The following is a 14,974-nucleotide window of genomic DNA, read 5'->3' on the forward strand; positions in this document are numbered from 1 at the left end:
CCGAGGAGCCCCTCTGATGATCAAATTCCCCCTGCAAAGACCACCTATTAGCCACCGATGTGACCTCAACAGGCACAACTGAACCTCCCTGACAGACTGTTGAATCCAAGTCGAATTCCACGAGTAGAGGGCCCGGTATAAACTAGGTATGTTAGTTCCTAGGGCTGCCATAACAAAGAACCACAAACTGGGTGCTTAAAACAACGAGGTCCAAAATCAAGGTGCTGGAGAGCCATGCTCCCTCTGAAACTCGTAGGAGAGAATGCTTCCTTGCCTCTTCCAGTGCTGGTCACCCATCCTGGCACCCCTTGGCTTGCAGCTCCAATCTCTGCCTCCATCATCTCATGGAGTTCTTCCTGTGTGTGTCTGTGTCTAAATTTCCCTCTTCTAATAAGAACACCAATCACAGTGGATCAGGGCCCACCCTAGTGACCTCATCTTGATGACAAGACATAAACAGATTCCATCTGCAAAGACCCTATTTCTAAATAAGATCACATTCCCAGGTACCGAAGGGTGGGTTAGGACTTCCAACATATCTTGGGGTGGAGGGTGCAATTCAACCCCTAACGCTAGGTAGGTCAGCACACTTTGAAGTCTTAACTCAAGTGCACAAATGAATGAGGGGATGACAAAAGCCCACTTTAGGTAAAGTGGAAGGAAAAACATAAGTGGAAATACATTATGGTTCTAATGGTCATATGGGGAAAAGATGCTTTTTTTCAATGGTTGGGCAGGTGAGCGCTGATGAGGAACGTGCTGTTCTCTCTTCAGTCCAGCCCTACATGCTCTGTGCTATGTTCCCTGGACGCGCCTATGCTTTTACCTCTCAGCCCACCCATTGCCAGCAGTGCCACCCTACCCCCAGCTGCTGAAATCCTCCTACCTCTTGAAGCACCAGCTCAAATTTCACCAGCAGAAAGCCAAGTTACCTGCATGTGACCTTTGATGGCATTTTGTCTGCTCCTTGGTGACCCCTGAACTATGGTCATTTGTACCCTCTCTGCCTACCACTCCTTGAGAGCAGGGATCATTTCTTACTCAATCACTGCACTCACAGTAGGTGCGTGTAAATACTTGCTAAAGTAAACCAGCAGGAAGATAAGAGGAGAATGGAAAATATCCGCTGTTTTGAAAACTTCACCATGGAGAGGGACCTTTGAAACCAGGGGCTGTTAGAACCCTGTGGCTTACTGATTCCCCCATTGAATCTCTGTGACCTCTACTACCGTGCCATATTTCTTGGAAATCATAAGAAAGGCAGAAAAATAAGCCAACCAATGAAAGCAAAGAATGGGAGCTCTTTTGATGCAGAAGAGATTCTCACTGACCCTCTGAGAACTCATCTCCTTGACCAGTCATCATCACCTGTCTACAACAGAAGAAAAGTCCCCCTTGGCCTAAGTTTCAGGCCCCCCGACACACAATTATTTGGCAAATAACTGTTGATAGGCAACTGACAGCATGCAGCGGTGCCTACAGCACCTTTTTGTAAATATCTGGTATTACCAACAGCTTGCAGAAAATGCAAGTTTATTTTTTATTTCTTATAAATATCTATTTATTTGGTTGCAACAGGTCTTAGTTGTGGCAGGCGAACTCTTAGTTGCGGCATGCATGTGGGATCTAGTTCCCTGACCGGGGATCAAACCCGGGCCCCCTGCATTGGGAGCGTGGAGTCTTAATCACTGCACCACCAGGGAAGTCCCGGAAATGCAATTTAAGTGAATGCTGTCGGCACGACAGTGGATTGAAGTTCATCAAAAGGCTTCTATTGGTGAGTGCCAATCTGCTGGGGTAAGAGCCTGTATAATGTCCCTGACACTTTGATGACCCTAACAGGTCTTTCTTCTGCTGGGAAGTACAGGAGTGATACTGAAGACCTGATATGTTTACATCTTTGTGCTCAGCCTAAATCTCTTTGTTCAGCTTCTTTTAGAATCAAGCAAGTCAAACCAGTAACTTGGTCGAACATTTTTATTCATCAAGACCTAAATTCAGGATTTTCTTTTCTGCTGGTAGTAAATTATACAGCTACTTAAAAGTATACCTAAAAATTGACCATCTGAAGGGACTTCTGCTTCCAGGAAATGGAATAGACATACTTTTCCCTATTCTTCCCACCAAACACAACTAAAAATGATGGACATTAAATATAAGACAAACATAAGAAGACTCTGAAAGGTAGAGAGAAGAAAGCAGACCAACTAAGGACCGTATAAAAAAGGCAAGGTGGGCTTCCCTGGTGGCGCAGTGGTTGAGAGTCCGCCTGCCGATGCAGGGGACACGGGTTCGTGCCCCAGTCCAGGAAGATCCCACATATTGCAGAGCGGTTGGGCCCGTGAGCCATGGCCGCTGAGCCTGCACATCCGGAGCCTGTGCTCCACAATGGGAGAGGCCCGCGTACAGCAAAAAAAAAAAAAAAAAAAAAAAAAAAAAAAAAAAAAAAAGCAAGGTACAGACCAAATTAACAAAATATTAGTAAATATAATTCAGGAATATTTAAATAGAATTATATACTGTGACTAAGTGGGGTTTATTCCAGGGATGGAAGACTGGTTCAGTATTCAAAAATCAATCAAAGTAATCTACCATGTCAACAGGCTATAGAAGAAAAATCATATGATCATATCAACTGATGTAGAAATGGTATATGAAAAATACATCTAATCATGATAAAAATGCCCAGCAAACTAGGAATAGAAGGGGTCTTACCCAACTTGTCAAGGAGCATCTATTAAAAAACCCTACAGCTAACATTATGCTTAATAAGGAAAGACTGAATGCTTTCCTCCCTATGATTGAGAACAAGGCAAGGATGTCTGCTCTCACCACTCTTATTTAACATAGTGTTGGAAGTTCTAACCAGTGAAATAAGGCAAGAAAGTGAAATAAAGGCATATGGATCAAAAGGGAAGAAACAAAACTGTCTTTATTTGCAGACTGTCTACATAGAACTTCCTACGGAATATACAAAAAGCCTTCTAGAACTAAAATGTACATTCAGCAAGGTCTCAGAATACAAGATAAGCATACAAAATCAACTATATTCCTATATGTTAGCAATACATGAATGGATACCAAAAATTTAAAAATAATATCATTTACAATTGTTCAAGAAAAATGAAATACTTGGGTGTAAATATAACAAGTATAGGACTTATATGTTGAAAACTACAAAAATGCTCATAAAAGAAATCAAAGAAGATCTAAGCAAACAGAGAGGTATACCATGTTCATGGATTAGAAGACAACATAGTAAAGATGTCATTTGTCCTCAAACTGATATACAGGCTTAATGCAATTCCTATCAAAACCCCAGCAAGATTCTTTTGTAGATACAGATGAGATTATATATATTATACTATAGTTTTGCAAGATGTTACCATTGGGAGAAACAGAATTTCTCTGAATTACAATTGTTTTACAGCTCCATATGAATCTACAATTATCTCACAAGGTTTGTTAAAAATAAAAACTGTTCTTTGCTGCATTTACTGTGAGGATGAAGACCATTCTCAGCAATCAGACTGCAGACATTCCAGAAAATGCTGACCTCACACAATTACTGTGTGAAGGGCCACACAATTACTGTGAAGGGAACCAGAAGAGCCTTTTGGAGGGACTTCAATCATATCAATGTAGAACTCAGTTTCCTTGGAAACAAAAGAAAGAGGCTCCAGGTTGACAAATGGTGGGGATACAGAAAGAAACTGGCCACTTTTCGACGACCTGTATCATGTACAGAACATGATCAAGGGCGTTATGTTGGGTTTTCATTACAAAATGAGGTCTGTGTATGCTCATCTCCCCATCAATGTTGTTACTCAGAACAGGTCTCTTGTTGAAATCTGAAATTTCTTGGGCAAAAAATAGATGCTCCAGGTTCAGGTGAAGCCAGACATCATTTGTTCAGTACCTCAAGCCCAGAAAGGTGAGTTAATTCTCAAAGAAAATGACATTGAAATTGCATCAAATTCAGCTGCTTTGATTCAGCAAGCCAAAACAGTTGAAAACAAGAATATTAGAAAAATTTTAGATGGTATCTACATCTCTGCAGAAAGACCAGTTCGGCAGGTGATGAATAAGATTTAAGTTATCCAGCTACAGAAACAACAAGATGCCAGATGATTCCTAAGACCTCTCTGTGATATTTTAAAGAGGCACTAAAAGCCCTGTATTGATTTGGGGGAAGACAAACAAAACCAGAAAACCCCAAAGGAACAAAACGTGACCACCCCTCCCCTTAATGTCTTCTTCTCATACTGAGAACTAGTGATGTGCAAAAAACAACTAATAGAGTAGGATACCTTGATCACTCTATTCCTTTATCCCATTTATAATTCTTTGTAGCACTCATAACTGTACAACATTATATTATATTATATCACATTTGGTTATCTGTCCATCTGTCTGTCCTATTTGTCTGTCTTGTTTCCCCCACTGAAATGGAAGCTCCATGTGGGCAGGACCTCTGTCTTGTTCACGCTCTAGCACATTCTATAAGTACTAAAAAAAAGTTGCTGAATGACTATGAGGAACTCAAGTCATATGCCTTTTTTTTTTTTTTTTTTTTTTTTGCGGTACGCGGGCCTCTCACTATTGTGGCCTCTCCCATCGCGGAGCACAGGCTCCGGACGCGCAGGCTCAGCGGCCACGGCTTACGGGCCCAGCCGCTCTGCGGCATGTGGGATCTTCCCGGACTGGGGCATGAACCCGTGTCCCCTGCATCAGCAGGCGGACTCTCAACCACTGTGCCACAAGGGAAGCCCCATATGCCTTTTTTAGATAGAGCATTTCCAACTGCCTAACTTCCCCCAGATCCCTTCTCCTGTAAGCACCTGCTCTTCAGCATTATCCACCAGCAGGACCATCTCTTAAATCAGTTTCACTGAACCTTTAGTCTTCAGCTCCACTCTAGACCCTTCCCAAGTCCCCACCTTCTGTACTCATAGCACCAGAACAGCCCAGTCTTGGGAATCATTTCAAGGGGTCAATTTCAATCTAGGGTGCTGGAACTTCCTTTGAGGCATGTGGCTTTAGGCAGTAGCAACGGTCACTCTGTTTACCTGGTCCATACAGCAAGAACATGCTCCCTAATCCCAGCCCTGCTTCTTGATTGGATCAATTTGATGTACCTCTAATTTAATTTGCACCCAGATCCTGGGGATGTCTGGAACTAATCTGATGATCTTTAAACTATTATGTTTTCCATGTATGTCTCAGCTGCCAATATCATATAGGGGGACTTTAATGTGAAATAATAACTTTAATTGCCAGTGGCTTCTAACTTCTTAACATATTCCTCATTATTACAGTGCTGGGAACAGACAAGTGTTTGGCAGCCTAGGGGACACACAGCCATTGCCGCCAGCCAGCCAGTGGCCTTAGGGGTCAGCTGGGCAGTCCTTCGGTTACACAGAGAACTACAGGATGTTTTATTTTGTCTGTTCTATTCAGAGAATATATCCCAAGCACCTAGTGTGCAGTGGGTGCTCAATAAGTGGCTGTGGGTTGAATGAATACACCAAAATCTTGGGAATCTCTAAGTTAGAGTACAGCGGCATTTCGTAGCTTAAAACCTGATAATGAACATCAATAACATGGCATTTACTGAACTACATCTAGAATGTGAGTGAAACGTATCAATTTCTAAATGGTTTGGGGGGAGGGAATTATAAATTAAAATTCTTGCTATTGGAAGAGTTCTAGCTTACTACCCTTGCTGCCATGGAAATGACAAATAGACAACATAATTACAGACTGCCAGTAATTAACATACACCCAGCTAGAGCAAACATGAAAATTTAAAATGAACAATTATATACTAAAAAAGAGACTGCGAATGATCCACTGGGGGAAAAGGCAGAAATCTATGAATGAGATGGTGTTAAACAGTCAGATGTAATTCAGTCTACTTTCCTCCTCCCTAAGAGCTTTGCCAGCCAGGCGCAGTGACTTTTTCCTGTCAAGCCAGTGGAACCAGAGCGCTGAATTGGTATCTCCAAGCGGGCAATTTTCCTAGTTGTAAATAACCAGCAGCTTTGTGGGAATCAATTAGGAGGCTCCCATTTCTTCTCGATGAGTCTTATTTCACTCTACCCATCTTCCTTCGTTAATTTCTTAAGTTGGGTTTGAGAGATGCAGAGAGAAAGATTATTTGTTTTGATCTCTCAGACTTCTTGGGGGAGGCAAGGTGAGGAGAAGAGTTTTCAGATCTTTCTCACTAAGAATTCAAGTAGATACTTTCAAATCACTCTCCCTTTTCAAGGCCCGAAACTGGATGGGCATTGAAACTCCATGGGCATTAGGTACTATGTCTAGCAACAGAGGCTTAAAGCCTGTAAGAAAATGATGGTCACAAGACAAATGAAATCAGTGTAGGTGCAAATCAACGTTTATTGCAAAGACGCAGATGGTCTGCCAAAGTCACAGTCTCATATAACATGGTCATCTCGTGAATCAATTGTTTAGTCTTAGCCCATGGCCCCTACTGTCACTCGTTGGGTTTATGGTGATGGCAATAATAGTCCTGATCAGAACAATGACACTAATACTAGAAGCTGTCAATTCCTGAAAACCTGTCATGTGCTCGATACTTTACTAGGTTCTTTCTATTGCTCAGAACAGCCTGGCAACATCAGTATTATTATTCCCATATTATAGATGAGGAAACTGTGGTCCAGAGAGGTTTGCATGGCTTGCAAATTCTGGAGCCAAGAAGATGTGAACCCAGGTCAATGTCTAGAGAACTAGGTGATCCCAAAGAGAATCTTGTTCCACGATGCCATGTTCTCTCTTTTGTTCAACCAGCAAAAACTGGTCAAGCCCCACTATGGGGCAGGTATTCCCCTACTAAGTCTGAGGCTTTTTGAGGAACTCGGAGTGACCTCACCTCAACGACAATGGGGAGGAAGAAAGGGACCAGGTAAACAAAGTCGGCCTCCGCAGCTGACGCGGGGCCTTCTCCCGGGTACCCGGGCTTCTCAGTAAACATCCATCAGATCTCTCCCCCGGCTAAAATATTCCTAATTGTAGAACTCACTGGCACTTGATCATTACCTCTTTGGAAAATGAGGTGCAGTAAGAAAAAGAAAAATTCAATGGGAAAAAAAAAAAAAAAGAGCAGCGGGCAAAAGGAGGAAACATACAGAAAAAAATACAAATGGCCTTCAACCTCACTCAATTAAGGAAAGGAACCAACAAAACGCCACTTTGCAACCCTATCTGTAGAATGTCCAAGACCAGAGGATACTTTAATCCAGCCACACAGTGAAAAACTCTGGAGTCCCAAAAAAGGATAGCTCTATATGCATTGATACAGAAAGATCTTTATGATCAGAATAATGCATATGGTATGTCCCCGTCTGCATAAATGTGCACACATACTCAGGTGTGTAAAGGCATCGGCTATCAAATGACACGTAAGAAACTGATCATGCCGGTTACCTCTGGGAAGGGGGCCTAGAGCTGTATTTCTCTGACAGGAGGATGACAGTTTTCACTATATATCTTTTTGTACTTTATGATTTTTTTTTTTACAACATATTAAAAAGAAAGGGTGAAACAAAGCGGAGTGATGAAGAGCAGGCAGTGACTCGCCTGGGGTCTCACAGACGGTCAGTGGCTGGGCCGGGCCCCCAGAACCCTGACAGCCCAGTGCTCTTTCCATGGCAGCAGCATCTGTATAGACAGTCTGATTCTCTACACCTCACTCAGTACTCGCCACCCACAATGATCACTCTTGGAGAAACTGCACCAACCTCCCCGGCTCCATGATTTTGTCAGTTAGCACTGACTGATAAGCCACAGTTTTCCAATTAGCGCCATCCCCCATATTACAGACAATGGAATCCTTTGAGCGATGAGTAGGGGATGACACTGGCTGGACCCATCGGAACTCTATCCCTGTGACACTCTCTACTCAAAGTGATGCCCTACGGCTTGAAGTCCAACTAAAACATTTACATGGATTTTAGGTTTCTATATAGAAAAGTTCATGCTGAGCTTAAGTCCTCAAGATGTGCACAAATATTACTCAATATGGATTATTCCCAGCAAATTTTCCACTTCAGGCCAACGTGTAACCAGCCACTTCCCTATTAACCACCTACTGTCCTCCCTACATACCCATGAAGCATCGGCTGTCAGCTTGTAGAGATAAAGCCTAAACCTAGCACCATGGTTGGCTCTGCATTTTGGAGTCAGCCAGAACAAGTGACATGACAACAGGTGACGCACTGTCCTTCCAGCCTCAGTTTCCCCATCTATAAAGTGGAGACATCAGTGTCTAAGGGAAGAACCAGAAAGTCTGCTGGTGCTACGGAAACAGTAACTGGAGCTACTCATACTGTGGATTCCTTTTGCCCAGCTAAGCAATAGGCAGTCGACTATAAATTGCTTTTGGGGGTTCCCCTCAGAAACCCAAGTTCTGGAATATGCATTCAGATTCCTGCAGAAGTGTGGGGGACATCACTGAAGGCTGCATGAGGAGTCAGGGTCGCCGTCCTTCTCACAAAAATATACAAACACAGCCCTACTGCAGGTGTCAGGTCCATTCACACCGAGCCTCTTTCTCTGGAGCTGCGCCTTCCCTCGCCCACGGGGAGAGCCCCTGGTTGCCATGATTCATGTCATGAGACGGCTCTCCTGGACCAGCTGACTGGACTGGGGGGGTCACATGACTACAGTTGTTCCAGTCAGAATTCCCATTGTTCCTGGGAACTGAGACCAAAAGATGGCGGGTTCACGGGGGCTGCTCTCTTCTACAGAGGATATTTAGCTTGAAAGCTACCGATGACCACTGACCACTTCATACACAACATTAGAGAAAACACAGAGGACGCACAGAAAGAAGCAGTGAGGAGGTGAGTGCTGCTTGCGTTCTTGGCAGCCATCTGGTTCCCAGTCCTGGCGCCTCCCAGCTACAAGCCTGGCCTTGGGGTCCTGAGACCCTTGGTAATGCCTCCAATAGGTCTCTATCTTTATATATATTTCTTCTTGAGCTAGCTGCTTTCTGTTACTTGCAACCAAAAGAGGCCTAAGGCATTCCTAGTTCCATCTTTGCAGATCCCAATCAGCATTTCAGAACAGCCTGCAGATGGCACTTTCCATTCTGAGACAAAGAATTATTATTCTAAAAGTGCTGAATTGGTGCTATTACCTTTATTTTGCCTGATTGCATTACTCAAACAGAAAGAGCTATGAAGAATAATAACAATAAAGATACCATTAAAGTAAAATATTTGACACTCATAAGATTAAAAGCTGAATACAATAATCTTCTCATAATCATTGCAGGATATGCAGCACTTAATCAACAATTACACTGGGAAAATGCCCGAGACTTGATGCTTAAGTAGCAGGGAAAAGCAAAGGAGAAAGTCAGGAAATCACCATAAAAAGAGAAGGGAGTATTATCCAATCTAAATACTGCATGTGTTATTATAAGAGTTCTACCTTTTCCTATCAATGCTGTACAAAAAAATAATAATAATAAACAATCCAAGAATACACACCCTGAACAAAAACACTCTGGTGAAAGAGGTATTTTAAAAAACCACTTACAGTATTCACATAGTGGTGGCATAGCCCATTAATCAGGGTGCTTGCGTGTGTGTGTTTTTTAATAGCTTTATTGAGGTATGATTTACACTTTCTCTGTACAAGAGTTTCTTCAACCAGTCTTGCCCCCTGATGGGAGAGAGAAATGAAATGGTCCAAGCTGGAAACCAGAACCTGGTGGGGCAAGAAGCTGGGGTGAGGCCAATTCAGAAACAGGAGGAGACAAACCCTCCCTCCTAGGAGGTTGGGGGTTCACATCCCTGCAGAGTCATACAAGTGATTGTGAGGAAGTATGTATGTATTTTCACATACAGAACATCGTTTTTAAAAGGCAAAGTACAGGTGCCATGTCAAAATATCTCACGACCAAGAGGAAACCTCTGAGCCACCTTGGGAAATGAGTAGCCATTTAAGACACCCACAATCTCTTTGGGCTAAGTCAGATTTCTACAACATGGGTTTTATTTTTAATGTTTTTTTTGAAGAGCTGATTCTTCATTCAGGATGCATACAATGAAAGCAGCACAAATACCCACACCGTATTATAAATAGCCTCTGTTAAGGAGGGCTGGGAGTATCACAACATATTTTAACCCAGATATAGTTTTGACAACCCCTGTATGTTCTTTCATAACCTCTAAGCATCAGCTTTGCTGTGTTATTTTATATGAATACATCCTTGATGGCTGCAGCGATAGACAATGAGGCTATGACTCCATGATCACATAATAATGCTGCCCTTTTCTTTTCTGAGAGGGTTTATTTTCCTTCTTCTACAGGTAAATGCAGGAAACCTGACATCATGGAATGCCACTGAAGTAGTAAATGATCAATGTCAACCACAATAATAGTGCTTCAAAAAAATTACCTCAACAATCCTACTTTTGCCATTTTCCATGACCTATGGAGGTGAGGGAGCGCCACGAATGGGCTCCTGCAACTCTGAGGGAGGAATCTAAACACAGCCGTGTCTGCCTGGCATCCGCCAATGGACCCATGTGAGCGCTCTCCCTGACATGCCTCAGTTCACATAAGAGCTCCCCTAAGTCCATCTTGCAGGAGAATGAAAACAGTAAAAAGCTATATTCAGCCCTGGCTACACAAGAAAATCTCTCTGCACTGATGCTAACAGAGATGCTCAGAGAAAAAAGTTACAACAAACCAACCTGCAAAATCCAACTCATTGTCAACTAGTAGAGACATGCAGTTAATCTTCACACCAAGTATCTAGAAATCCTATTTGTACAGAATTGAGGCAAAATCACCCTGAGAAACCAAGCAAAATGAAATCAAGTTTCAGCAAAAGACAAAGTATTTTCTTCGGCAGAAACAAATCATATTGGTACTCGTCTTTCCTGACCTTAAATCTGAACTTATAATACAAAGGCAACCCAAGGCAAGGTCCCCAAATAATCCAGGAGTCTTGAAATATAATATTTTCCCTTGTCTACCCCATACCTACAAATGTCATCTACAAGTCCTTCTACGAGTCCTATCTTCAGGAAGCAAAGACACACAGGAATCTGCCTATGGCTTAATATGTTCAGAGTTCACCTACCAACTGTCAGGAAAATCTTATCAAGTGTGAAGGGTATGAAAAGGCAAATTTACTAGACTTGTTTTAGGTTTGTTGTCTGATTTCCCATTAGGCTCTGGGCATGTGCTAATATATAAGCTGACATATACATACACAAAAAGAAATCTGCCCTTCAGGATATGATGTGTATAAGAATTTCACTTCAAAGGAGACCACAGAGAAAAACACTTACTTTGTCTTCTTATAGCTACAAGAGTGAAGACTCCCCAGACTTAACTTTCTCCTTAAGATTATAGAAAAGGGAAACACACAAAAAGTTCACATCAGGGCATGTGAAAACCCAGTTATCCTTCATACACATACAAAAATGTGTCAGAACAGCTTCCGGAGAGGGCTTTTGGCATGGATGATCAAACGTTAAAAACCAGAGGGGCCCTTCCGAATAGTCTAAGTCCAACTTCCTGACTTCAGGTAGGAAGTCAGGAAGCACTGAAGCACGTGCTTCCTAAATGAGCATGTTTGTGCTCATTTCCTTTAACTCATATTAACGGAGCACCTACCATATGCCAAGTACTGTTCTAAACGCTGGGAATACAGCAATGAACAAAGAAGAAAGTCCCGGCCTTAAGGAGCTGATATTCTAGGGGTGTGATGAGAAGATGGAAAATAATCAAGACTTATATTGTCAGGTGGATGGAAGTGCTATGGGATACACAGTAGGGGTTGCTGAATGAATTTCACAGATGGGCAAACTGAAGCTTCAAAAGTTGCAAAGCTAGTCTGAATTCAAAGCAGCAGCAGAACTGGATAACCTAAGTTCTGGGCTTTTTATGTTTTTATGCAGCAAAGGAATACCAAAACGCTAATAAATACAAAGGAAAAATTAAGTGTAATGCACACGCATCCTATTTTTGGAAGCACATGCAAAAGATACGCAGGTGGGCATCGGTCACGTTCTTCCTGTTTCTGTCTTTAGGATGCTGCACTGATCTATCGGCTGAGAGCTGACAATCTTCACCCTGCAACTCGAAATATCAAAGAAGTGTTCTGGGGCATAAAATACTCCAGGGCAAGAAATGTTTTCTTGTTTGAAAGCAAGAAACAATATTCACTACAGGTTTCTCATTTCAAAAATTTTGGGGCTTTTAGTGCTTGAAAAAGGCACTGGAAGGAAAAAAAAGAAAGACGGAGAGAAACAGGAGCTTGGCTTTTCTCGTCCCTGTCTCTTGAACTGGGTATCTCTTGCGGTATACATTTTTCCCCCATTTGGAGGGTCTCAGCCTCAAGATTACAAATCACTTGTGAAATAAAAGTAAAGAAGACTGTTTCATCCACCAGGGCCCTCATGTGGAAAAGCAGTTCCGTGAGAAAGAAGCAATTTTCAGGTAAAAGAGACATAATAGAATGCTTCAAAATTCACATTTCTCCCTCCTTCTCCCCCAAAAGTGGAGCTTTTCCCTGTGTGTGCTCTGTACGTGGCTTGGTTAAACACACATGCGCATGTGCGTGCGCGCGCACACACACACACACACACACACACACACACACACACAAACTCTGGAGGAGCCCAGCAGGGAAGGGGGCCCCCTGAGACACACGGTAAGCAGCAAGGGAACAGAGCCCCACCTGCCCTACCCCCTCCGCATGCTGCAAGCCTACAGGCGCCCTCTCTGAGCGCTCAGGATCAGAGCGCGAATTCCAGCAGGCCAATGACTTACATATCTGATTTACAAAATGATCATTTTGGGGGTGTGGTGGCGGAGCCATGGCTAAAGGGTATGGGCTTTTTTATTTTTTTTGAGGTGATAAGAATATTCTGAAATTAATGGTGGTGGTGATTGCACAACTCTGTGACTAGACTAAAAACCAGTGAATTGTATGGTATGTGAATTACACCTGAATAAAACTGTTACCGAAAAAAAGGTCAACATTTTCATCAACCCCAAAATATCAACAGGCTTTCCCATTACATTACCCTAATGGTAAGAGGCCACCGCTGAGAGCTGCTGTTCACAGTTTAATTGTTTTACATCTTTAAATTAAAAGATATACTTTCCCAGGGCATGATTTCCTCCAGGCCTGGGTGTCTGCACTACAGCAGATCAGAGGCCCATGAGGGACATACCCCAGGGTTGAGGTCCTTTACCCTGAAACGGTGGGTTTCCCATATTCCTATGCTCAGTGTTCTGAAGGCCCCAATGAAGGGCAATTAGAGAGAGTGGGGAGACCCCATCTCTTAACTCATTGTTTGGGGAATGGAGCTGCATAGCTGAAGAAAAGAGAAGGCAGGACATGGTTGAAAAAGCTCAAATCTGGATTACTGAGAAAATCAAATTAAATGAATAGTATCTCCTCTCCCAATTCACCCCTCCAATTTCAGGGTGTAGAATTTAAGGAGAGACTTTCTTTCCTTCCTTCCACTCATCCAATATCCATCCACCCAACTGTCCATCCATCCATCCACCCATCCTTTATCAAGAGTCTCTGGTGCAAAAACAGAGATACAAATAAAATAACTTCTGTAAATTGCAAAGTGTATATAGAACTTAAGTATGATTATTGTAATCAAACCTGAAGGATATCCTTTTTACCTCTTTGCCCTCATATCCATGCCTGGGAACTAAGAAAACTTTGATGAGTAAAACCAAAAAAACTGGGTTATTAGTGGAGCTTTATGGAATCCAGGAGAGCTAGGAGAGGGCAGAGAAGAATTACTAGAAGATGTCAAATTAGATCGTACTTCCAGGTTCAATTAAACAGACAATTCAGTAAGTTTATACCTTAGGCCTGAATTATGTTAAGGAGAGAGAAAAAGTTGTATAGTTCAAGGCCTCTGCTAAGAGTTTATGGTAAACAGCCATGTCTGACCACCTCTACTGCCAGCACCCTGGTCAAGCTGCCATCACCCTCATGTGGATCATGACAGTAGCCTCTTAACTGAATTCCACTTCCACAGACCCCGCCACTTGCCCAGCTATTCTGTCCTCCACTCTCCAGGGTGATCTTTTGTTTGTTTGTTTGTTCTATAGTTTTTTAAAAAACTTTATTTTATATTAGAGTATAGCCGATGAACAATGTTGTGATAGTTTCAGGTGCACAGCAAAGTGACTCAGCCATACATGTACATGTATCCATTCTCCCCCAAGCTCCCTTTCAATCAAGGCTGCCACATAACATTGAGCAGAGTTCCCTGTGCTATACAGTAGGTCCTTGTTGGCTATCCATTTTAAATACAGCAGTGTGTACATGTCAATCCCAAACTCCCTAACTTTTTTTTTTTAAATTGGGGTATAGTTGCTTTACAATGTTGTGTTAGTTTCTGCTGTACAGAGAAGAGAATCGGTTATACGTATACATACATCCCCTCTTTTTTGGACTTCCTTCCCATTTAGGTCACCACAGAGTACTGAGTAGAGTTCCCTGTGCTATAAAGTAGGTTCTCACGTGGAATCTAGAAAAATGGTTCAGATGAACCTATCTGCAAAGCAGAAATAGAGACACAGATGTAGAGAACTAACATATGGACACCAAGTGGGGAAAGGGGGGTGGGATGAATTGGGAGATTGGGATTGACATATATCCAGAGTGATCTTTATAAAAGGTGTACCAGATTAAGTCTTGCCCCTCCTCAAAACCCTCCAACAGTTTCTCATCATAATTAGAATAAAACCCCAGTCTCTATTTCATGATTTATGATGATCTGGCCTCTGCTTGCCACTCCCAATTCCTTTCCTACAACCTTTTGTCTTGTTCATACCTCTCCAGCCACATTGATATTACTGTTCTTTCAACAAGCCATGATTGTTCCTGCCACAGGGCCTTTGCACTTGCCCTCTGCCTAAAAAGCTCTTCCCCTACATGGTGACATGACTG

The 14,974-nt window shown here is 42.5% G+C and overlaps 1 protein-coding gene and 1 pseudogene across 5 annotated transcripts in view; one reads left to right on the forward strand and one right to left on the reverse strand.

Annotated features, from left to right (window-relative positions):
* FOXN3 (forkhead box N3) overlaps positions 1–14,974 on the reverse strand; it is a 408,969-nt gene that overhangs the window by 77,527 nt on the left and 316,468 nt on the right. The gene's annotated exons all lie outside the window — the stretch shown is intronic.
* Positions 3,157–4,135, forward strand: LOC309803063 (large ribosomal subunit protein uL6-like; annotated as a pseudogene). The gene has a single exon. The product of its transcript is annotated as a large ribosomal subunit protein uL6-like (transcript).

Source organism: Mesoplodon mirus, assembly GCF_964341445.2.
Source record: "Mesoplodon mirus genome assembly, chromosome: 4".
Classification (NCBI taxonomy): domain Eukaryota; kingdom Metazoa; phylum Chordata; class Mammalia; order Artiodactyla; family Ziphiidae; genus Mesoplodon; species Mesoplodon mirus.